This window comes from Microcaecilia unicolor, chromosome 2 (genome assembly GCF_901765095.1).
Source record: "Microcaecilia unicolor chromosome 2, aMicUni1.1, whole genome shotgun sequence".
Taxonomy (NCBI): Eukaryota; Metazoa; Chordata; class Amphibia; order Gymnophiona; family Siphonopidae; genus Microcaecilia; species Microcaecilia unicolor.
This window is the reverse complement of record NC_044032.1, coordinates 65,247,722-65,273,052: the sequence shown is the minus strand read 5'-3', so window position 1 is coordinate 65,273,052 and position 25,331 is coordinate 65,247,722. Positions and strand designations below refer to the sequence as shown.

General features: G+C 44.7%; 1 protein-coding gene across 1 annotated transcript in view; it reads left to right on the top strand.

The window, feature by feature from the left end:
• Positions 1-25,331, top strand: part of PDZD2 (PDZ domain containing 2) — a 307,044-nt gene that overhangs the window by 29,706 nt on the left and 252,007 nt on the right. The gene's annotated exons all lie outside the window — the stretch shown is intronic.

The following is a 25,331-nucleotide window of genomic DNA, read 5'->3' as shown; positions in this document are numbered from 1 at the left end:
CTTGAAGGATCTATATATGGTCGTTAATAAAAGGAGCTCATTGTGAACACTATCCACCCTAAAAAGGTGTTTTGTGGCTCTACATGAGAATTGTGATATGATCCCTTGTTTCATATTGTTGACGGTCTGCATTTTCCGTATCGGTATATTGGTGTATTAGGGTCTGTCCAGTGTAATATTTATGGTACAGTAAGGTTCTGAGTGTGTTTTTGCACAAATTTGTGCATAGTGTTTTGCAGTTGAGCGATTGTCGCATTGATTGATGCTTTGAGCAACCACTTTATTCTTTGACATATGATACATATTAAATATCTAAAATTCTTTGACATATGATACATATCTAATATCTAAATTTAATTAAAGGTATTAATTGTCAATGGGTTGGAGCTAGGGAGAGGTGCCAGACCGTAGACTGGAGGCGGGGAAGGGAGAAAAGTGCTGGACCGATTGGTATTAATTGCCTTTGGAGAAAGTCTTCAGCTAACAAAGCTTGAAGATCCTCATTAGCTAAAGTATTTATATTTTGAGGTGGAGGTATGGCGGAGCAGAGATAATTTTGTACCCACCCACTTTACGCTCAGGCCCACCCAAAATTGGCTGTCTGGCTACGCCACTGGTAGGGATCCTATAATGATGAATGAGAGCCTTGTCAATAAATTTCCCACTGGCTCCAGAATCAATGATGACCTCCTCGGTGATAGTCAGTTCATGGCCCAACTCGCGAGATGCTGGAACTAAAAATTGAGTGTAGGGAATCAGAATAGATGAACCTAGCACTGATTCCTTGGTCAGGGCTAGGCCCAAATGTTTCCTGGCTTGTTGGGACACTTTAGGGCATGATGTCCTTTCTTACCACAATAGAGGCACAGATTCAGCATCTGGCATCTCTGTTTCTCTTGTCCCGAGAGAGATGAACGATCCACCTGCATGGGTTCCCTGGATTCTGGAGGTGAAGATTGTTGGTAGAACGCATGGCTCGCTGGAAACTAGTTGCTAGGGAACTGACCAACGGGAAGAATGTCATTCCCGGGTTCACTCTTGGAACCAGATGTCTACATGGTTACAAAGGCAGATTAGGTCATCCAGTGAAGTAGGAAGATCCTGTCCTGCCAATTCATCTTTAATTTGGGACGCTAACCCTTGCCAGAAGACCGCCACAAGGCTCTCATTGTTCCAGTTTAGCTCCAATGCAGTTTCCAAGGGTTTGTGAACCTTGCTTCAGCTGAAGAAGCTCAGAAGCTGTGGAGGAGGTCCTTCCAGGTTTCTCAAAGACTCTTCAAAATTGCTCTAGGAAGCTTTTCAGATTGTTGAGCACTAGATCATCCCGAAAGCAAGGATATCATGTATGCCACCTGGGCTCTACTGGAAACGAAGTCCCTGGCTTGGCGTTCAGAAATGATCAGACATTGGTTGATAAAGCCCCTGCAGGTTTTGGGGCTCCCATCATATCTGGGAGGAACCACAAGTCTAATGCGTGATGCTGTGAGCATGGGTACCAGAGCTGCAATGGTGGTCATTGCTGGAGAGGCCATGGCCTGGGTTGATGCTGATATCTGGAGGTGGTCCATATGGGTGGTCAGATCCTGAACAAACCAAGAAAGATGCTGGAACTGGAGAGCAAGCTGCTGAATCAACTGCAGGGTGGGTGGCTCGTTCAAACTCATAGCTTCTGCAATCTGTCAGTGTTCTAAAAGGTGAGCCCCTGGGCTGCGGTTGGATTTGCTCTGCCTGCCCAGCCTGAGGGCTGGGTGGCTTCAACTGATGGCAGATGAGACACACCCAGAAAGACACTGGACCACAATGTGGCTTTAGAGAGCCCTAGGAATATCCCTGAAAAGAGCCCTGGGGGGTGCCCTGCCAAAACATGACATAAGGTGGCTCTTAAGAGAGCCCTTTGGGGCTGGCCTGATGCAGTTGATGCCAAGCAAGGCCCTGAAAAGAACCCTGGGGGGGGGGGGGGCGCCCTACCAAAGCAGGGCAGAAGGAGTCTCTTAAGAGAGCCTTTTGTGGCTGGAGACAAGGCAGGAACAAGACTTGAGATAATCTGGGCTAGGTGAGCCGTTGTTGAAGAGAGAGAAGGGCCCCGGGATCCCTTATGAGGCCTGCCTCTGACTCTTAACCTGCCAAGTTCTGTGCACACATGTGTCTACAAGAGCTGCCTCTATCTAGTGCAGCGTATCATGCCAAGGAAGTACCCCGGGGTACCGTGGACCACCAGGCAGGTGGCCCGATGTGACAGGCCGCTGGTGACCCAAACAAGCCACAGAGCCTGACCACCAAAGAGTGCAAGGTAGGTTGAGGCATGGGGGTATGGCCACAGTCATGACATACACATCTTACTGTTACCCCCTTATATTGTATGGTGATCCCCCCCCCCCCAAAAAAAAAAACTCACCAAAAACCTACTGTACCCAACTATACACCACTACAATAGCTCTTATGGCTGCAGGTGTCACTTTTATGTGGGTACAGTAGGTTTTTGGGGGGGGGGGGTTTGGGGGCTGACACATTACACCACAAGTGTAGCAGTTAGAGTGGATTATGGACCTTTGTCCCCTTCTCCACAGTGCACTGCACTGACCACTAGGTTACTCCAGGGACCTGCTTGCAGCCCTAATCGGACTGGCCATAACATCTGAAGCTGTCATAGAGATTGGCATGTACTGTTTCTTTCACATCTTTGGGGGATGGGAGGGGGGTCAGTGACAACTAGGGGAATAGGTCAGTGACCACTGGGGGAGTAAGAGGGGTCATTTGCTTTGTTCCTCCAGTGGTCCTCTGGTCATTTAGGGCACTTTTTTGTGGCTTAGTCTTTATTAAAAAAGGTCTAGCTCAAAACATCTTAGTTTTAGTCCTGGACGTTTTGGTTTTGTTCCATTATGGCAGAAAAATGTCCAAGTGTTAGGAATGCCCTAATCCCACCTACAACATGCCCCCTTGTGATTTGGATGCACTACAGATGATTTGCCTAGATAAACATCTGCTAAATAGGTTTTGAAAATAGCGATTTGAATGTTTTGGCAAAGAAAATGGCCAAAAGCTGTTTTATACCACTTTTTAAATGTTTTTGTCTTTCGAAAATGAGCCCCATAGTAACCTATGGAACTTTGTAAGTCTAATTGCTTTGAAAATATGCTTCCAAGGGGCATAAGTTCTTCTGGACCTAATTTTTAGGATCACTGGAGCAAGACGATCCAGCTGTCAGAATTTACCATCCAGACTTCAATGATGCTCAAAAGTATATGATCAAAACAGGTAACAAATGTCACTCTTAAAAATAAAATTTCTTCAAAATATTATCTCTCTATTATAAAAGAAAAGTGTGTGTGTATATATATGTATATGTGTTTGTGTATATATATATATATATATATATATATATATATATATATATATATATATGTATATATATATATATATATCAGCACTTAACACATATAGGAATCCTAAACACTTAGGAGTCTTTTTACAAAGGAGCGGCAAGCCCACCAGGGGCTTACCTGGCAGTGATGTGACTGCGCTGGGCACTGCCTGGTTACTGCCGGTCTACCACAGGAGTTCTTACTACCTTCTAAATAGGCGGCGGTAAGGACTCCCCCAGGAAATGGCTGTTTGGCAATTGTTTCACTTGCTGCCACGGGTATTTCCTTGCCTGGCTGGAAATTCCCTTTTACCAGACGGCGGTAAAAGGGGGGCCTCGGCGTATAAAAAACCAGTGTGCCAACGGCATTGCAGGGCCCCTTCTACCACTGCTTGGTAGGGGCCCTTAGAAATTAATTGTGTGGCAGACGGCTCCAAAAAGTATGTTGAAATATAAAACAATCAAAAATTTTTTTTTTAAATCAGCAAGAAGAGCCCACAGGCACAATGTGAATGAGAACTGCAACATTATAGAGACCACTCATTTGACAACAGATTAATAGGGTTTAACTGTATGGTACAAAGGCTAGAAACAATCTGATTCCAGAATGTCTCTTTATCTGTTCTGCCTCTACTCCTAAATTCTCTCAGTTGAGCTTTAGGTCATAAATTAGTTGTGGGAAAGTTAACAGTAAAGTCTAATAAATGATGATCCGAACAGACCACAGGAGACCAGCAACAACTAGAAATCCACTCAGAATTAAAGAAACCAGGGGAATTAACAATAAGATCTAAAATATTTCCCTTTTCATGTGTTGCCTGAGGAATATTCATTATAAAAGTTGTAGAGAGTTCAAAAACATTACAAAATTTGAAATATGATGGTTTGTTAAAGCCTCAAGATGTAAATCAATATCCCCAAATATTAACAACTGTGTGAACTGTATTGAAAACTGCACAGTATATTCATAAAGATCTTCTTTAATATTGGACCAATTAGCTGGAGAAGAATGGTCTAGAATTTGGCAGATTTAATGGTAAAACATGCAGGGTCATATTTGGGCTGCAAAGGCTAAAGGGGGTAGTACAGTACAGTGGCGTAGCTACAGGTGGGCCAGGGCCCACCCACATGGGGTTCAGGCTCACCCAACAGTAGCACGCATTTAGTGGCAGCTGGTGGGGATCCCAAACTCCGTCAGCTGAAGACTTCCCCCTGATGGTAACAAAAACGCTCATGCTGTTTTCAGTGTATGCCTGCTGCAGACTGCCAAGGTGGAAAGAAGTGCTTTCTCACCAGCTGAGATATTTTTTTTGGTGTGGGGGGGGGGGGGGGGGGGATAATACTTGGTGCTCACCCACTTCTTGCCTAGGCCCACCCAAAATCTGTTGTCTGGCTACGCCCAGTGGTGTGCTGGAGCAGGCTCTCACAGGCTCGCAAGAGCCGGTTGTTAAGTTTTTAAGAATTTTGGGAGCTGGTTGTTAAAGTAGGGCCCTCCATGGCTACTTTAACAACTGGCTCCCAAAATGTGGGCTTGGGCTCCCTGCTGAATTATCTTTTACTTTGCTGGTGGGGATGCTGAGCCCTGCCAGCCAAGTAAATAGACTACTGCTGCTTCCCGCTCCTTGTTTCCAGCTCTGGGCAGCAGGCTGGGACTTCTCGAGCATGTGAGAGAAGTTCCAGCATGCTGCTCAGAGCAAGATGTTGGGAGTGGTGGCAGTCCATTTATTGGCTGCCAGCAAAAGTATACCTAGCGTGCCCACACGAAGGGAGGGAGGAGAGAGAGGCAAGTGTTGCTCCCCCCACCTCCCCGGCCACCCCTGGCCCTTCCAACTGCAGAGCTGGCTACGTCCGGAGAAAGAGTCTGTTGTTAAAAATTTCCCAGCACACCCCTGGCTACAGTATAGGGGATGAAGGATTTCTTTGCATGACAGAAGAGTGGGACCCAGGGATGATCATATCAGATGGTCTTAAGGTGGCTAAACAGGTAGAAGAGGTGATGGCAAAACTAAAAGGATTCTTGGTTGCATATGGAGGTGGTAGTTCTCAGGGCTGAATTCTCTGATACTGGAGTCTGTTGAGCTCTGTCACTGTATGTAGGATAGGCTATTTCCTCTCCAAGAAAACAACAATCAGTAAGTACTTGTGTAAACAACAGTTCAAGAGGTTGGAATAGTCTCCATTTCCTCTGTACTGTTTCTGGATAGCCAATTTATGAGATGCTCAGTTAGCTCTTAAGTAGCCTGACCAGTCTTAATTAGTGGGACTGGGGTGCAGGCTTCCCTGAGCCATCACCTTCTTATTCAGGTAAGCATCTATTATACAACCTTTGTAAAGAAATGCAAACTCATATTGTTACCATTCAAAATGTTTTTCTAGGCCACAGTTTCTTCTACTAGGTATGTACCTGCTTCTACCTGACTTCAAGTGAATATTCAGCGTCACAGCAATTCAAGAACAAAAAGGTCCAGGCTTTTCAGTCACAGCCTCAGGGCTATAGCAATCTCCTCCCTTGAAGTGTATTAACAGCACAGGGGCCCTCAAGACCGCCAAAAGACAAAGCTGGGCCCAGGCAAGCAATCTTCAGAGGCCCACTGCTTCCCCTTCCCCCCCACCATTGCCACTGATCCCCCCCACCGTCGCCACCACCACTGCCACTCCCCTACCTGCCACTCCCCTCGCTGTCACCGCCACCTCCCTCCTGCAGCAGCGAATGAGAGAAAGAGTGCTCTGCCAGCTACAGATCCTTCTTCCTGCTGTGTCCCGCCTCCTGTGAAATAACTTCTTGTTTCCGCATAGGCAGGATACGGCAGGAAGAAGGTCGGCAGAGCAGTCTCTTTTTGATCACTGGTGCTGGGCCAGAAGAATCTTGCCCCTCCCCACCTCGGCAGCCCTGCTGGCCCTCCTACAGCTGCTAAAACAACACTCTTGAAGTATAGTCTGCTTTGATGGTAAATCCTTCCCAAATCTTTAAAGGAGTTAATCAAGGACTTATCTCCATACTTTTGTCCTCCTCTAGGACTGTTAAGCTCTCAAAGTCTGGTGCATTTCCACTAGTTTCTTCTACCTCCATGTGTTGCAGTGGCTTCTTTGAGTCAGGCTCTGCTGTCTCTTATCTCCATTGGTTGGGGTGATTCCTCAATGGGTCCCTGAGTGTCTGAATCCTCCCTTAGCCGTCTCCTGGGTCACAAGGTGTATTGATGACTCCTCTAGGGAAACTTCTCCCTCCTAATACTTTTTAATAAATTACCATGTGAGCACTAACCGCTACACATTTTATAGGCAGCAAGGGCTCGCACACCCCTTCCCGTGCACTCCGCTCCATGGATAAATCCTTCTTATCTGTTCCCTTCTCCACTACTGCCAACTCCAGACTTCGCGCCTTCTGTCTCGCTGCACCCTACGCCTGGAATAAACTTCCTGAGCCCCTACGTTTTGCCCCATCCTTGGCCACCTTTAAATCTAGACTGAAAGCCCACCTCTTTAACATTGCTTTTGACTCGTAACCACTTGTAACCACTCGCCTCCACCTACCCTCCTCTCTTCCTTCCCGTCCACATTAATTGATTTGATTTGCTTACTTTATTTATTTTTTTGTCTATTAGATTGTAAGCTCTTTGAGCAGGGACTGTCTTTCTTCTATGTTTGTGCAGCGCTGCGTATGCCTTGTAGCGCTATAGAAATGCTAAATAGTAGTAGTAGTAGTAGTAATAATCCTGTACTAACCAGTTAGCAAGCAGTAATATAGCTACAGTGGCTGATTAGTGCAGGGATGTCCCTGACATGCCCCTTCCCCAAAAAATGTGAATTTGTTTTTAGCACATGTATTAGCGCATGCTAAAATAGCACTTACTGCAGGAGACCTGAGCATGTCCCATGGTACGCCTTTTTTTTTAGCCAAGTTAGGCGCGCATTAGCATCTAACGCAGCTTAATAAAAGGGCCCCTTAAATATCTGTGGTGAAGAAATAATTGCATGAGAAATATACAATTTAGATTTGTATTCAGTGCACATATTTTTCAGCTTTATTATTTTGCTGTATACAAGGGAGTATCTCCAGTAAGCATGTGCGAACATTGTTTGGTGAACATCAGGGTAGGTTTACTATAAGTCAGTGGTTCTCAACCCAGTCCTCAGAGCATATCCAACTAAGGTTTTCAGGATATTCACAAGGGATATGAATGAGATAGATGTGAATGTACTTCCTCCTTGCTATGCAAATCTATCTCATGCATATGCATTTTGAATAGGGTTATCATATTTGCAGAGACAAGAAGTCACACAAAAAAAATAAAATGCTGCCCCGCCCCCCAGCCCCTGTCCCTGCCCCTGACGCTGCTGCATAGTCACCTTGATCCCCCAAGAAAGCCAGATTCTATAAGCAGTGAAAATACTGGTAAAAGTAACGGAAATATATTTTCTTCTGTAGTCTAAATACAAAATGAGAAAAGATGTACATTTCCAAAGAAGCAAACATCTATGAGCAGCATGTCCCCCTCACCTCTCCATCCCTTTCTATCCATGTGTTGCATTTCCCCCTTTTCCCTTCCCTCCACGTACACCATGTCCCTCTCTCCTCTCCCTTCCCTCTCATCTACATACAGCTTGTCCCCTTATCTCCCTCCCATTCATGCAGCCCTGGTGACAAAGTAGCCAGATGGGTCGGTTTCCGACCCAATTGGGCTGGTTTTTAAGCGAGGATGCGGGAAATTTTCGAAGGCTGCGGGAAATTGGGCTTCTTTTTCGTTGCAGCTGTGCGGGTTTGGGTGCTTTTTCCGGGTGGTCTATTGGTCCAATTTGGTCCAATAGAAGCTTTTCTGGGGCGGGGTTGACATCGGGGTCAGGGTTAACGACGTCAGAGGTGACATCAGGGGTGGGGTTAACAATGTCAGAGGTGACGCCAGGGGCGTGGGGGGGGGGGGGTCGATGACGTTGGAGGCGGGTTTTGACTTTGGGTGGGTTTAGGGCTGATTTTGGGTGGGGAAAATTTTTCCCATCTGGCAACCCTGCCTGGTAGTCTAGTGGCCTCTTTGAGGTAGGAAAGAACCCCACTCTCCTGCCTGTTGCCCTTTCCACTGCTGCCGCTTCTTGAAAATGGCTGCTGAAACTTCAAGTGGTGGCTTTGCAAGACTTCCACGAAGTCTCGCGAGGATGCCATTTGAAGTCTCAGCAGTCATTTTCAAGAAGTGGTGGTAGTAGGGAGGGCAATGGGAAGGAAAGAGTGGAGTTTTATTCCTTCCCCAAAGAGGCCACTAAACCACCAGGTTGCGCTACGGTAGGCTCGGGGAGGCCCTTCCGTCTCTTCATCTGTCAACCTGCCAGTCAGTCCACCATCCCAGAAACCTGGACAAATAGGCTGTCTGGGAAAAACCATACAGACCCCCGACAGTCCCCTGAAAAGGAGGACATGTCTGGGGAAATCCGGACGTAAGGTAGCTCTTTGGATATCTTGAAAATCTGACTGGCTGGGTGTGCTCTGAGGACTGGAGAGAGAACAATTGCTTTAAGTAATTTCTATAGTTTGAGCTGGGAGGTCAGTTGGCAAACTTATTCAACTCCATCAGCATTCTTCTTTCATCCAATAAGTCAGTCCAAGCCAAAATTTCAGTTTTACACCAAAGGGTTTACTTAAACATTATTTTTTTTTCAGAAAAACACATAAGACAACTTCTACCTCTCCCTATACATAGTTACTGCTGAGAAGTTTCAACAGTAGGGGGTCCTTTTACTAAGGCGCATGTGCTAAATGCTATGTCGCCCATTGTATTCCTTTGGGCATCTTATCATTTATCCCTCACTAAATCTGTTAACGTGCCTTAGTAAAAGGACCCCTAGGTTTTCTTAGGAACGTTCTGGGCTACAGGAGGTTCCTGCAGAAAGTCCTTTATAGCTTTGCTCTGTCTGGGACTCTCCTCAAGAGATAAGGTACTCTGTAAGTCTATTTAGTTAGGAAGAACTTTCTGAGCCTTGTAATACATAGAACTTCTCTCCCATCCTAAATCTCTTTGCATCACCAACTGTACCTGATATCCTGGAATAACAATGCCATAATAGATCTCTGTAAGCCACATTGAGCCTGCAAATAGGTGGGAAAATGTGGGATACAAATGCAATAAATAAATAAATAAATAAATACATAAAATCCTTAGTAGGTGGTTCCTTCCCTGATGGATCTAGCTACTTTATGTTTTTTTAAATCCTTGTAGATCTTTGGGGACCCACCTCTGTCCTCTCTTATTCCTTAAGACTTGTTCTCTTAAAGTTTTCTCCATTTCTGCTTGGTAGGGTATGGTGCTGGCTGCAGTGGTGTAGGAAGGGGGGCGGGGGGGGGGGCGGTCCGCCCCGGGTGCACGCCGCTGGGGGGTGTCTGCTCCGCGCTGGTGCACTGCCCTCTCTGCCCCGGAACAGGTTACTTCCTGTTCCGGGACAGAGAGAGCAGTGAACCAGCGCGGAGCCGACACACCCCAGCAACGTGCAGTCGGGGCGGATCGGCCGTCCCGCCCGTCCCTTGCCGCAGGTATGCGCTCCGGGGGGGGGGGTGCGCTCCAGCGGGAGGAGGGTGCACCATGCTGCACCCGGGGCGCAGCGGCGACCCGCCCCGGGTGTCAGCTCCCCTCGCTACGGCTCTGGCTGGCTGGTTCTCACGTCCCTGCTTTCACCAGGGGCAAGAGCAGCGGCTTTATAGGTGCTATTAATTGCCTTTCACTACAGGTGCAGTGGATGTGCTAGTCTAAAACCCTCTTCCCTCTTATTCAGATGGGTAGCTAGGCAGGCAAGAGCCAAATCCCTTCCCTTTACTGTAATGGGTCGATGGTTGGGGAAGCTGGACCCAAAGACAAAAGACCTGAAGCTGGGCTTGGCATCCTTACCTGCACAATTTCCTACTGAGAGGTTTTCCCTCCCATTACTATCAATCATGAGCAAGAGAAATCACCTCTCATGATGGAAGCTGTGGGATTATTTTAAAGGCAAAAAGTCAATATATACTATTGCAATAGAGACACTAGAAGTCTCTGTAGATCCTTAAGGGAGCAGAACCTAGGGGACTCTACACTAATTATTTTTTTAGTCACGTCATGACTCCCCATTATACCATAACTCAGCACCACAAATTTGCATATCTCTGACATCACTCTTTTTTCTGTGCTCTGTCACTTAAGCAGTTATTGATACTAATTGGTATTAATTAGAATTTATGCGCACAACTTGCTAGGCATATTCTGCTAAGTGGTGTGCGTAATTTCTAATACATGTTGCCAAAAAGAAGGCATGGAATGGGCAGACCGTGGGCCTTCCAAATTTTATGCGCACAGATATAGAATACACCTGCTCCATGCCTAACATAGGCGCCAGTATTTACACCAAGTTTTACTTGGCATAAATGGACGTGCCTAGAGTTAGGCACAGGCATGGCTGCTAGGTGTATTCTATCAACCACGCCTAGATTTAGGCATTGTTTAGAAGAATGCATGTAGGCAGAAATATTTTTGGCACCAATTTTTCAGGCGCCATATATAGAACTAGTCCTATATTCTTTCTTTAGAACTACCGTACTGCATGGAGCCCATTTTTGTCAGCGTACAAGTTTTTTTCTCGTTTTCAAATTTACTCTCTTCTGATCTCATTCTGTCTTCCCATTCACTGCAGAAAAGGTAGCAGTTGTGACTACTGCAATCCTATCATTTAAGAGTACTTGTAATATGGTAAATGACTGAATTTGGACTTATAGCTAAACTTAAATGCTTTTCAGCCATTGGTCAACTCAGATGTACTGTATGTCTTCTACTTATTGTCTCTCTGCTGATCAATCATCATATGCTTTGTAAGCTTTTAGATGTTTTTCTTTGGTTCTCCGGTCACTGATAAATGGATGTTTGCTTAGTGCCTCCTCATTCCTTATAGCAGAAATGTTACTGAGCAATATCCAGCTGAGATCTGGACTGATTTTAAGCTGCTTTTCTTTGCATCTCCATAGTTAAATAGAAGGAAATTAATGGCGCAAGGATGATGTGCCGCATTTGCACATTTCAAGATGAGATGAAGCCCGAGGCATGTCACAGATTTTAAATGCAAAGCCAAAATCATCCAGGCATTTCAAAGTCCAAATCTGTTGAGATTAATTTCATAATAAATGTAGTCTGTTTTTTCTAAGTCTGGGTCTATTCTATGGTCCTCTGCAATAAAACTCAGGAAAATGAGTCTCCGCTTGGAGCTTCTGGGGCATGCATACCATGGGGCTCTGTGAAGTTCCTCTTAGTCTTGCTTCAAGGCTGTTAACTGTATGGACACACCTTTGTGACCTTGAAATAAGGACAATGCCACAACAGATGTTAATATAATATATAATTTACATGTTGATCTGTTGATGCACTGTGTTTTCTTTTGGCAATACCTGTGGAATATATTTCAATTTAATTAAATGATTCAAAGACATGCACATAAGAACATAAATATTGCCATACTGGGACAGACTGAATGTCCATCAAGCCCAGCATCCTGTTTCCAATAGTGGCTGATCCAGGTTACAAGTACCTGGCAAGATCCCAGAACAGTACAATACATTTTATGCTGCTTATTCTATAATGTCTTGTGGATTTTCTTTATGCTGCTTATTTTAATAATGTCTTTATGTTGCTTATTTTAATAATGTCTTGTGGATTTTCTTTTAGGAAGCTATCCAAACCTTTTTTAAACCCCGCTATGCTAACTGCTTTTACTACATTCTCTGGCAATGAATTCCAGAGTTTTACATGTTCAGTGAAGAAATATTTTCTCCGATTCGTTTTAAATTTACTACTTTGTAGCTTCATCGCATGCCCCCTAGTCCTAGTATTTTTGGAAAGCATAAACAGATGCTTCACGTCTACCCATTCAATGCCACTCATTATTTTATAGACCTCTATCATATCTCCCCATAGCCGCCTTTTCTCCAAGCTGAAGAGCCGTAGCCATTTTAGCCTTTCCTCATAGGAAAGTTGTCCCATCCCCATTATCATTTTCGTCGCCCTTCTCTGCACCTTTTCTTATTCCACTATATCTTTCTTGAAATGCGGCGACCAGAATTGAACACAATATTCGAGGTGAGGTTGCCCCATGGAGCAATACAGAGGCATTATAACGCCCTCATTTTTGTTTTCCATTCTTTTCCTAATAATACTCAACATTCTATTTGCTTTCTTAAATGCCGCAGCACACTGAACAGAGGGTTTCAATGTATCATCAGCGACGACACTGAGATCCCTTTTTTAGTCGGTGACTCCTTATGTGGAACCTTGCATTACATAGCTATAATTCGAGTTCCTCTTTCCCACATGCATCACTTTGCACTTGCTCACATTAAATGTCATCTGCCATTTAGATCCTCAGTCTCCCAGTCTCATAAGGTCCTCTTGTAATTTTCACAATCCTCTTGCGATTTAACCACTTCGAATAACTTTGTATCGTCAGCAAATTTAATTACCTTACTAGTTACTCCAATCTCTAGATCATTTATAAATATGTTAAAAAGCTGCGGTCCCAGCACAGATCCCTAGGGAACCCCACTATCTACCCTTCTCCATTGAGAATACTGACCATTTAACCCTACTCTCTGTTTTCTATCTTTTAACCAGTTTTTAATCCACAATAGGATACTACCTCTTATCCCACGACTCTCCAATTTTCTCTGGAGTCCTTCATGAGATACTTTGTCAAATGCCCTTTGAAAATCCAGATACACAATGTCAACCAGCTTACCTTTATCCACATGTTTCTTCACCCCTTCAAAGAAATGTAATAGATCGGTGAGGCAAGATTTCCCTCCATGTTGGCTTTGTCTCATTAGTCCATGCTTTTGAATATGCTCTGTAATTTTGTTCTTTATATTAGTCTCTACCATTTTGCCCGGCACCGACATCCGGCTCACCAGTCTATAGTTTCCCGGATCTCCTCTGAAACCTTTTTAAAAAATCGGCGTTACATTGGCCACCCTCCCATCTTCCAGTACCACACACAATTTTAAAGATAAATTACATATTACTAACAATAGTTCAGCAAGTTCATTTTTCAATTCTATCAGTACTCTGGGATGGATACCATCTGGTCCAGGAGATTTGCTACTCTTCAGTTTGTCAAATTGCTCCATTACATCCTCCAGGTTTATAGAGATTTCATTCAGTGTCTCCGACTCGTCATCTTTGAATACCATTTCTGGCACCGGTATCATAGTCTCCTTTTTGAAAGATAAATGCTAATGTATTGGATTTTCTGTGTATACTTACTCCAAAGCTAATAAATTTTATCATATTATGATCACTGTTATCAAGGGGCCCCATCACCATTACCTCCCACACCAGATCATGCATTCCACTAGTTCTAGAATTTTTCCTTCTCTTGGCTTCTGTACAAGCCGCTCCATTAAGCAGTCCTTGATTTCGTCAAGGAATTTTACCCATGCCCTGATGTTACATTTACCCAATCAATATCGGGGTAATTGAAATCACCCATTATCTTGTTGCCCAGTTTGTTAGCATCCCTAATTTCTGATAACATTTCTACATCTGTTTATCCTGGCCAGGCGGATGGTTGTACACTCCTATCACTATTATTTTTCCCTTTTACACATGGAATTTCAGTCCATAGGCATTCCAAGATGTGTTTTGTTTCCTGCAGAATTTTCAGTCTATTTGATTCAAGGCCCTCCTTAACATACAATGCTACCCTACCCCTCCACCAATTTGATCCACCCTATCACTACGATATAATTTGTACACTGGTATGACAGTGTCCCACTGGTTATCCTTCTTCCACCAGGTCTCAGAAATGTCTATTATATCTAATTCTTTATTTAGTGCAATATGTTCTAACTCTCCCATCTTATTTCTTTGCGTACTTATTTGTGGATAATGTCATCTACAAAAGGGCAGTGGAAAAAAATCTGTGAGGTGAATCCAAGGAGGATAACAAAGAAGTCTTTATTGGGAATAGCTACAATACGGCCAGTGTTCTCGCAAAATAGAGTATAACCAAAGGTTTTTAGAGCCAGGACCTTGTTTTACTTTCTTGTTGTTAAATACTATGCTATAACATTAGAGATTCATCAAGACCCCTGAGGTAGGCTTTTGGGCCGAAACACTGCCGTGTCAGGTCGTATTTTAGCTATTCCCAATAAAGACTTTTGTTATCCTCCTTGGATTCACCTCACTGTTTTTTTTTCCCACTACTCACGGTTTCGTGAGGATCTGTTCGCTTTCTTGGTTGTTTCGATCTACAAAAAGGTAAACATTTCTTCCATGTTCCCCCACAATATTGCTCTTAAATGGGATTCAGGTTCCCTCTTGTTTTCCTCTCACATTTTCACTCTAAGGGAACCATACTTCTCTTTATAGTCTTCCTTAGAAAATTTGTCAAAGGTATGCCACTCAGTGGAAGAAAACAATATTTTATGAAATCGGAGGGGTACATTGAATGGTTCTTTTCTCCCTCAGTGTGGATATTATATTTTAAGGGCAACAGGGACTTACTGTCAAAATTAATGTATATTTTCTTTCATTCTTTTAAGACCTGAGATAATTATTTTGGTTTTTTTTTGTTGCTCCAGAGCTGTGTTTATGCTTATTTAAATTTCTAACCACATCCTCCACTATTTATATACCATTTCTCAGATTTCCTTCTGTTTGCTTATTTTTTGGCATTCCCCTTTTGTTTTCTGTGAGAACAGATTCTGTTTATTAGTTGTGGGGGCATTTCCAAGGCGGTATCCTTTATATACAGATAACACAACAATGCCTTTTCTTTTCTGAGAAATGAAAGAAACTTCAAACATGATTTTAGAGTCTTGGGGGGGGGGGGGGGGGGGGGAGGTTGTTGGGGAAGAAATTGTATTTTGAGTTTATTGCCACCCAGTGCAGAGACTCTTTAGATCTGAGATTTTCAATCTTTTTCAACTCAGGGTACACTAACAATTGTCAAGGCACACCCTCAGTTTTTACAGGATTATATGTCCTCTCTACCCTCTCCCCGCTTCCCTCGAGTTGCGCCCCCCCCCCCCCCAACACATACACTTAAAAAAAAACACTAGTCTATAATATTGTTTGATAAAGGCAAGATAAAAATTTAAGAGCTCGTAAGAAATGACAAAACAAACAAACAAAAAAGAAACAGTAGTAAGAAAAATCCAGCAGTTGAACGAAGAGGCTTCAAGAACAGCTTTGATTAGCACTTCACTTACCCTGACCCAGAGAAGAAAAACAATTGTTGGACAAAGCACTAAAGAATGAAGGAGAGCTCCTTTACTCGCTGAATTACTACACTAACAGCAGATTCAGGGGTCCTTTTACCAAGCTGTAGTAAAAAGGACCCTGCACTAATAGCAGGGGCCCTTTTTGCCGTGTGCTGCAGGCCTTTTTACTGCAGCAGATAAAAAGGCCAAAAAATGGCATGGCCATGTGGTAAGATTTCATTTACCGAGTGGCCATGCAGGGGGGAGCAATTAATGCCACCGACTGAGTTGGTGTTACGGGCTCCTGTGCTAACCCGGTGGTAACCAGGTAACGCACAGTGCTGCCCGATTACCGTCGGGTTAGTGCCACCTGGAAAATAGCTATTTTCAGTAGCACAGCAAATGGCTCGCGCCAGGGCTGGAACTACTGCCACTGCATGGCCAGCAGTAGTTCCAGATTAGCGTGTGGTAAGCCTGTGTTGGGCTTACCACTGCTCTGTAAAAAGGCCCCTTAATGTGTAAATTAGACAAATATAATGAATATTAAAATGTACATTCGTAAACTAATTCTATGAGAACTAGCGCAGAATTTGATTCATTTGCAATGAACTGCACTTCCACTAAATTCTTCCAAATTCAAATATGAAAGAGAGACATCAATGTAAAGTGTATGGGTGCCATGCATGTTACAGAAATAGGTTCAAAACAATTGGTTCCAAGCTTACAAGTACTGAGCTGGTGGGATCCCCATGCCCTGCCAGCTGAAGACGTCCCCGATGCCAGAACTCTGCGCATAGGCAAAAACTGAGCATTTGCAGAGTATTGGAATTGAAAGCTCAGGAAGCAGCTGCTGACTTCCGAGCTGTGCTTAGGAGCTTCTGGGCATCTTTGGGGACATCTTCAGCTGGCGGGGCTTGAGGATTCGTGCTAGCCACCATAGCCACTGTAAGTCCCGCACACACCTGCGGACCATCCACTGCACACTAGTTGAAAATCGCTGCCTTAGATGTTGCACTAATTCTGTGTGTCCCTTTTTGATAGGACATGTTTTTATACTGTAAGAAGCTGCTTTGATCCATGCGTAACAGTATCACTTTGTGAGGTTTCCAGAATGAATTATGTTAATAGTATAGAGGACCCTAGAGGTTTTTTTTTTTAGTAGGAGCTCTCAGGCAGATGATCCAAAGCCCCGCGCTGTTCCAAACAACGCTCTAAAAATAGCGCTGGAACAGCACGGGGCGTTATTAGACCTATGATCAGAGATAATGATATGCAAATTTAAGCACACAATTCTCTCTGATCATGGGGTAGAAGTGCGGGAGAATTGTGCCTGGTCATACGCTTAGCACAATCCTCCTGCACTTGTTTGACAGGTCTGGGCTGTAAAAAGCCCAGACCTGTCAAACATAGGGCCTGGAGGTCCATGGGACCACCAGACTCCAACTACCCTTGCCCTGAGTAAGGCAAAATGGGGGCTAGAGGTTTGGCGGACCTCCGGTCCCCTCGACAACCCCCCCCCCCCTCAATGTTCAGGGAGGGCTGGAGATCCGGTGGGTTTGCAGCCCCCCTAACATTAGCAAGGGGTCCCTGGTGGTCCAGTGTCAATCCGCCTACCTTGAGTTGGAGGAGGGAGAGTAGCCTGCATCCCTCCTCTTCCTTCGAAGCCTCTTCCTGCAAAATGGCAACACCCAGCCCTGCACATTGTATCCTGGGATGTGCTGGGTGGGGCTTCACAACTCAAGGTAGGGGGATTGACACTGGACCACCATGGACCCCTTGCTAATGTTAGGGGGGGCTGGAGACCCACTGGATCTCCAGCCCTCCTTGAACCTGGGGGGAGGTCATGGGGGGGGGAGTGGAGGTCCACTGGACCTCCAGCTCCCAGTCACTGGGGGGGGGGGGGATCTTCGGTTGGGGGTAGGAGTAGCCTAATGTTTAGATCCTGATTTAAAACCTGATAAGGCAGATAGATAACACACTGAATAAATTCAGACAGAAAGGATATGTATTTGACTTTTTAGTCAACAAAAAGATTCAACAATAAGTATCCTTGTATACAAGCCCATTCATTCAGTAACTGTTGACACTTCCTTGGCCCATTCTTCTGCATAGAACTGTTTCAACTCTGTTATGTTTGAGGGCTTCCTTACCCGAACAGCTCATTTCAGTTCTTTCCACCACTTATCCATTGGGTTTAAATTGGGACCTTGACTTCGCCCATCCCTGACATAAAATCTTGGCCCTTATACAAAAACGTGACCCCTACCGGTAGTGTAGGGCACTACCTGCCCAACATTTTATTGGCATATGAAGCCAGAATCAACTACAATGGATCCTGTCCATTTCATTTTTATACAGCAGTCTCTGCCACACAGTAGTGTATGACAGGCCAAAGATGTATTTATATCCCTACAGTGTACTGACCCAAACTGGTTTGCAATGGAGCACTTGAAGCTACTCCTTAAGTACAAAGACTGGCTGGTACAGACAAAACATGTCTTTCTGCTATAGCACAGGATTCTCCACGTGGGGTTGCCTACCTGAGGAGTCCTGTCAGTATCAATGAAGAGTGTGGACCAATAACACAAGGGCTAGCAACCTAAGGTGCTCTGCAAAGGGAAATTAAAAAGCACAACTCTGCCTTGCTTGCTTGAATCTTAGCTCTCTCGGTGTGTTCTGGCCCTGCTGCCTGATTCTGTTTTTTCTTCAGAGGTTCCAACCTCTGAGAGCTTCCTGATATTGAGCCTCTTGTTAGGGCAGCAACTGATGAATTACAGACTGTGCTGGACTTTGGCTTTTCCCCAGCGATATTGTTCATCTTGGCTGTCAAGCAGCTGGCAGCACATGACTTGCTGTCTAGGGACTTAGCTTGTAGTCTGCGTGGGGGAGAGACATTCCAACCTGGAAGAATAAGGTTAGATAGCCCAAGTATTGCATTTATTAAGTATAGGGAGGGGGGCAGACTGATACTTTGGTCAGTGTTTTGTTTCATAAGTCAGAATTTGTTATGCATCAGTAGGTCTTTGTACTTGAACTGTTACCAAGAAACTTTGCTGTCTTTTCATAATAAAAGACACATGCATAGACTTGGTATTTCAGTTTCCTTACTCAGTGGGTGGCAAATCTCAGACATGGGGGAGGGGGAGGTGGGTTTTTCCCCCCTAGCATAGCCATTGCCTAATTTTTCTCCACATAAGCACTGTGTAACGCTAGGGGTTATTAGTGCTTTTGAACCTGGCGCCAGAGATGGCAGGAGTGACTGGGGATTACTCCTGCTTGGAACCCATTAGACACTAGGGAAAGGTCCCGGTAGGCCTGGGAGGGTGGAGCACCAGTGGATGGGTGAGGGCTGTTGCCAGAGGATGGACCTTCAGTTTGGGATTGGGTTCAGGTGGGAGAGCTTAGCCTAGGAGGTCACTTTTGGGTGGGGTCACCTCTGGGGCTCCTCTTCAGGGTGAGGGCAATTCCAGGGGGCCTTGAACTGGGAAGAAGCTGCCAATGGGGGTTCACAATGTAGGGGCCACTTTGAGAGGAGGTATTACAGCTGTGGGTGATTTTGGAAGGGGAGTATGGCTGGGGGCGTGCACTCAGGGGCATCATATGTTCTCTATGGTGGCCCCTTTCAGATATGACCTGGGAGCATTGGGCCATAGCCTTAAGCTGGGGTTATTTTAATGGCTATATTTCAGCTTGCAGAGTGCACCTGGTGTTCACTGCAAGCTGTGTTATTGAATTTACATAGTAATAAGCTGCTTTACATGCATTTACATGTTTTGCATCTCATTACTAAGTACCACGGGGTAACCTAAATAGTGCTGTGTTAGGGCCAAAAACCAAATTAGAGCCCTCTATCACTTGTTAAGGGGCAATTAACACAGATTACTGTCCTAATGCAATTTTTCTAAATACCCCCCTAAATGTGTCAATCACCTACACATACAGATAGTAATCTTAGAAAAGCACTATTTACAAGTGGTGATCCAAATCACAACTAGATAGCAAAGGCATGGATGTGATGAGAGCATGGTATGGGTGCAACTTATAGAATACTATATTTTACTCCCTAAAGTACAGTATTTAAATGCTGACATTTATGTCTGCTTTTTACATGGTGCAAGTGGTGCTGCCTACATTTTTACGCACAAATGCTGGTTATTCACTATTTCTTTAATTGAATTTGTGCTGAGCGCCCTTCATTTTAGTGTTCAGATTTGTGTGACCTTTATAGAATTGCCCCCATGGGTGTAGAGGAGCAGCTGGAAATGAAGGACCAAAACTTTCCAGCCTTGTTAGTCGCATGTTCTTAATAAGTTGAAAGAAGCCCAAATAAGCAAGAGAAACTTCATTATGTACTAAATAGCTTGAAAAATAGCTTGAAAAAGTATCCTCAAGATAATGTGGAGCAGTGCAGTAAAAATCGCATGAATGACCAGAATAACTTGTGGCTGCATAGTGAACCTACAATAATGTGAAAACATTATTTACCCCCTCCCAATTTCCCCTGTTATTACACATATGTCACACTGAATTGTTTCTGATCTTTAAACAAAATGTAATATTAGATGAAGGGAACCTGAGTAAATACAACTCAGCTTTTAAATTATAACTTCATTTATTTAAGGAACAACGTTTATCCAATGCCCATATTAAAAATTAGCTGCCCCCTTAGCTACTTTCATCAACCAGCTGACCAAGTTTAATTGATAATTAGATTCATTTGATTGAATATAGCCTGATTTGATTTCTACCAGCCCTGTTGAATCTAAATCTCACTATATATTGAATCTTACTGTGAGAGTGAAGTGGCTACTGCAAAATTTCTGCATGTAGACTATGTCACAATTAAAGGAAATTCCAGAAGAGATGAGACAAAAGTTGTTGAAATATATCAGTTTAGAAAGAATTACAAAGCCATTCCTAAAGTTCTTGGATTCCATTGAACCACGTTAGGAGTTACGGACCAAGAAAGGGAGACAATTATCTAGAACACAAAAGCCAGTTGACAATGGCTGAGGAGAAACAAAATTAAAGTTTTAGATTGGTCTAGTCAAAATTCTGACTTCCATTATGTATCTTCCCATTATTCCAGAACCTGTGGGATAGTTGTGTCCATCAACCAGCAGGTGGAGATAGAGAACTGAAAACTGAGCTGAACCTGCTTTGAGTGGGAAAGTGTGGGGTACAAATGTAATAAAATAAATAAATATATCTCTAATAGCATCCAGTCCAGCTCCTCAGAATTTTCTATCTCCAGCAGGTGAATGGACAGTCTTTTCAGCCTCTGGTTCTGAGTGCTTTACTTCTGGTCCAGTTGGGCAAACTGGTCCTAGTTGAGCTTTGCAGGTGGTTTAAGTCTGCAGTCATATCTGGAGGTCTTCAGATCCCTGTCTCTGGTTACCCATGAATGTACTTTTTCCCTCTCTTCACTTCTTCCCTGTTTCCTGTGGAGATTTCTGTCATGGGCCAGGGAGGGTGAGCCCTTGGGCTGCAGCCGAGTTTATGCTACCTAAATAATCTGGAGGCTAGGTAGGCCCGACTAGCAGCAGGTGACTCACGCCCAGGCTAGGATCAGGTTGACCAAGACTAGAGGTTCTCCAGGGGAGTAGGGAGTACTGAACAGGGGTCAAAGCAGACATGCTGGTCCTGATACCAACAATGGTACAGAATAGGCTCAAGACAGTCCAAACGGTTCTGGCAGGGTGCAATTGAGATATGGTCAGGCAAGCAGGAGTCAGGGCAGACGGTGGTCCAGAAGAATAGAGAAAACAAGCTGGGATCTGAGCTGAGAAGTCAATCCGAGGAAGGGAGCAGGAACAAGGACAGGCTGACTGGAGACACAGACTGGAGCAAGGGCAGGCAGGCTGGAGAGAAGGACTGAAACAAGGTTAGGCAGACTAGAGAGATGTACTGGAACAAGGACAGGCTGCAACTCACACAGGGCAAAGCTAGGAGACCTGTTTTAAAGGTGGTGAAGGAGAGTCCCCGGATTCCTTTTAAGGGCCCTGGCAGGTGATGTCATCATCGGGTGTCCAGGTGATCTTCTCGCTTAAATTTTCAGCCCTCAGTGCGTGTGTGCACCTAGGAGAGCCATCGCTGCCTGGCACCAGTCACCCATGTGGGAGAGGCCCACACAACCGGCGAGGCATCCTGGATCACTGGAAGCAGCAGCACGGGTGGCTTCCACCTCATAGAGACAGTCCAGGGACCAGGGGAAGCTGGGGCCATGACAATCTCCTTTTCCAGCAGAACAACCTAAACAAAAAAAAAAAAAAGAAAGAAAGAGGTTTGCTGGAGAGCGTAGGACAAAGTATCAGTCCTGAGCCTTTCTCATCTGTGGCAAGACTTGTGGAAACTGTGAGCTTGGAAGGAGCAGCCGGCAGTGGCAAGTCCGACTAAAGTTTGACTAGGAACCGCTTGGAGGGCTGCAAGTTCTACTTGGTGCAGGGGAGGAATCCTGACTCACCGCATGGGACACATTCTGCGCTTCTGACAGTAGGGGTGAATGGCAACTCCTGCAGAGTCAGTTAAGTGGTGTACCCACTGTGAGACTTGCCAGCCAGTATTGAGGTGTTGCAGTGCATGCAAGCTGGGAATCCATTGGGATGTGGAGGAAACTGTCAGTGGCAAAACATCTTCATATTTGGCGCAGCATCTGAATATGCTGGGGTCTTTGGGCTCTCCAGCAGTCTGTCTGATCACATGCAGAGCACAGCCACCATTTTATAGTCTCAGGGGCCTGCAGAGCATTCAGCTGCATCGGGATCTTTGTTTTCTCTAGAGTATATATTGCTGTTACACCAGGCTTATTTATTGGAGCTATTATAGTCAGAGTTGCCGCAAGGTGCTTCAGGTTCTTGCCCTGTTGCCCCTCCGGTTCCTATGAGATCTTGTTTAGACCTCCAGGAGTGGGCAGATGAAGGCTATCTCTGCTTCTCCATCCTTATCTGATGTTGCCTTGTCTATGTGGAGGAGTGACCTAATGGTTAGTGCAGCGGACTTTGATCCTGGCAACCTGGATTCAATCCCACTGCAGCTCCTTGTGACCTTGGGCAAGTCACTTAACCCTTCATTGCCCCAAGTACAAAAACTTAGATTGTGAGCCCTCTAGGGACAGAGAAAGTACATATCTATATAATATGTACAGCGCTGCGTACATTTAGTAGCGCTATAGAAATGGTTAGTAGTAGTAGTACCATCGTTGAAGGAGCCATTAGAGGAGGGAGTGCTCCCTCCCAAGGAAAGGTATGATCCAAAAGTACTGAGGTTGTTTCAAGTTTTTCAAATTTTATTCATATTTTCATCCTGCCTTACGGCCAAGCTATCTAGGCGTTTATAATCTAATATCAATTAGAAGGAGAAGAATAATCAAACAAAACCAGGCAGAAAGTAAAGGGAATCATGTAGAACTTCATTATTAATAGGATTGTGAGGAAAAGGAAAAGATCTTCACAGGGGAGGCCCCCAGAGGTCTTCAGATGAACAGAATGAAATTTAGCAGTAGACATCATTAAACAAAAAAGTCTTAAGGGTAGATTTAAACTGGGGCAGGGAGGTTAGTAATCTCAGTGGGGGGCAGTGAATTCCATAAATGGGGCCCTTGCACCAAAAAATATTGAAGCGCTAGTGTTTTATAAAGAGGAGCTCAGTAACATAACATCCAAATGGGAGGACATAAATATCTGTGCAAAATACTTCCAGCATTTGGCAGCTACATTTCAAACATTCATAATCTTCTCCTTCCTCTAGGGGAAGGAAAAGAAAATAGATACAAACAATTACATCTTCTAGCTCTTGTAGAGGCAGCAAATTGGAAGTGAGAATGTAATGTAAGTAACTAGGTGCTGAACCATGTAGTACCTTAAACAAAAAATCAAATCAGTTTATAAAGAAGTCTGGCTTCAACAGGCAGCCAATGAAGTTTAACATAAAAGGAGGAGATACTATCATATTTGGTCAAGCCAAAGGTCAGTCATACCCAGTATTCTGCACAGTCTGCAAACATTTTAGTTGGCATTTAATAATCTAGCTCTTATTTCTGAGGCACTGGCAGTGCTTTCCATTGAGGAGCCTTCTGCTTCAGTGCCAGGAGTTCCATCTTTGTTGATTATGAGAGGGCTTAGAGCTCCTTGTAAGGTCTTCCAAATGCATTCAGACATTCAGGATCTGATTACATCAGAATGGGTCTCGCTGGACACAGGACTGAGAGTGGGAAGAGCCATGGCTCACCTCTACCCTTTATTTCCAGAGGAGAAAGATAAATTGCAGCTTCCCCAGGGTAGACTCCTTGGTTACAGTGATGATTAAGAAGACCATCTTGCTGGTGAAAGGGGGCATTGCCCTAATAGACCTACAGGATAAGGTAGAAGGCTTGCTGAAACAAGCTCTTGAAGTGACCTCTTTGGGCCTTCAAGCGACAATGTGCAGCTCGTTCATGACAAGAGCATGCCTGAAGTGGCATCAACAGTTGGCAACACGAAATGGGTGCTATAATGCCCAGCTGGAAGTGGGGTTGACCTACTTGGTGGATGCTATTTATGACTTGTTACGGGTTGCACCCGCAGCATGTCTTTTGCTGTCATGGCACATCAGCAACTCTGGTTACAGCATTGGACAGCAGATGCAATGTGAAAGTTATGTCTAGTTAAACTGCCCTTTTGGGGCAAGTGCTATTTGGAGAAGATCTCTGTAACTTGGTGAAAGGACTGGGGGAAACCAAGCCACAGCGGTTGCTGGAGGATAAGTGAAAAGCCTCTGGTTGTTCATCTTCAGAGGATTATTGATTTTGAGACAGCAAATTTTACCAGCCTGGTCATCAGCAATATGGTCAGAAGTCCTGCTTTCACACACCGATCTTTCTTTTGTGTGGACAGGAAGTCCTCCTCTCAGCTAGAGTGCCCAATGCCTCCGGAATTTTGCAATGATGCAAGGCTGGTCTACTCTTCACTTCCTCTGGGGGGCGGATATCTTCAGGAGTTTGGGGAGGAGTGGGCCAAAATCACATCAGACCAGTGGGTTCTTGTCAAAAGGGAACCAAGGTAATCGAGGTTCAGGCCACTGTAGATTTCTTGCTAGTGCTCCAGGTCATTGTTCCAGTTTCCCAGGCTGAACAGTGATAATCAGATACTCTGTCTACTTCATTGTCCCAAAGAAGGAAGGCACCTTTCGTCCGGCCTTACAACTCAAAGTTCTAAACTGCTGCCTCCGAGTGTTCCGCAGGAGATTGAAGCTGGTTCAACAGATTCATCTTCTCCTCAGTCAAGGCAAGCCCAGGGCCTGGGACTACATCTAGGTTCTGGGGTCATTGACAGCGACAGCAACAATGGATGTGGTGACATGGTCAAGGGCGCATATGCGTATGCGGCCATTACAGGAATCTCTTCTCAGCTGATGGTTTCCGGTGTCACAGAAGTATGAACTTCATCTTCCTTGGACATTGGTTGCCAGACAGAGTACACAGTGGTGGTTGTCACCCAGGAATTTAAGCATCAGAGCTCCCTTTTCTATAACGCAATGGGAGGTGATGACAACGTAGCCAGCAATTCAGATTGGGGAACTCGTTACAAGTTCCATCTGGCACAGGGCACCTGGATGGAACAGGAGTCTCAGTGGTTGACAAATCAATTGAAACTCAGAGCAGTGCGGAATGCCATACAAGAGTTCACTGCCTTTCTGGTGGAGGCCTGAGCCCGAGTTTTCTTCAATAATGCAACAGCGATAGCTTATATCAACAGGCAAGGTGGGACCCACAGTCGTCCAATGGTGATGGAGGCAGCC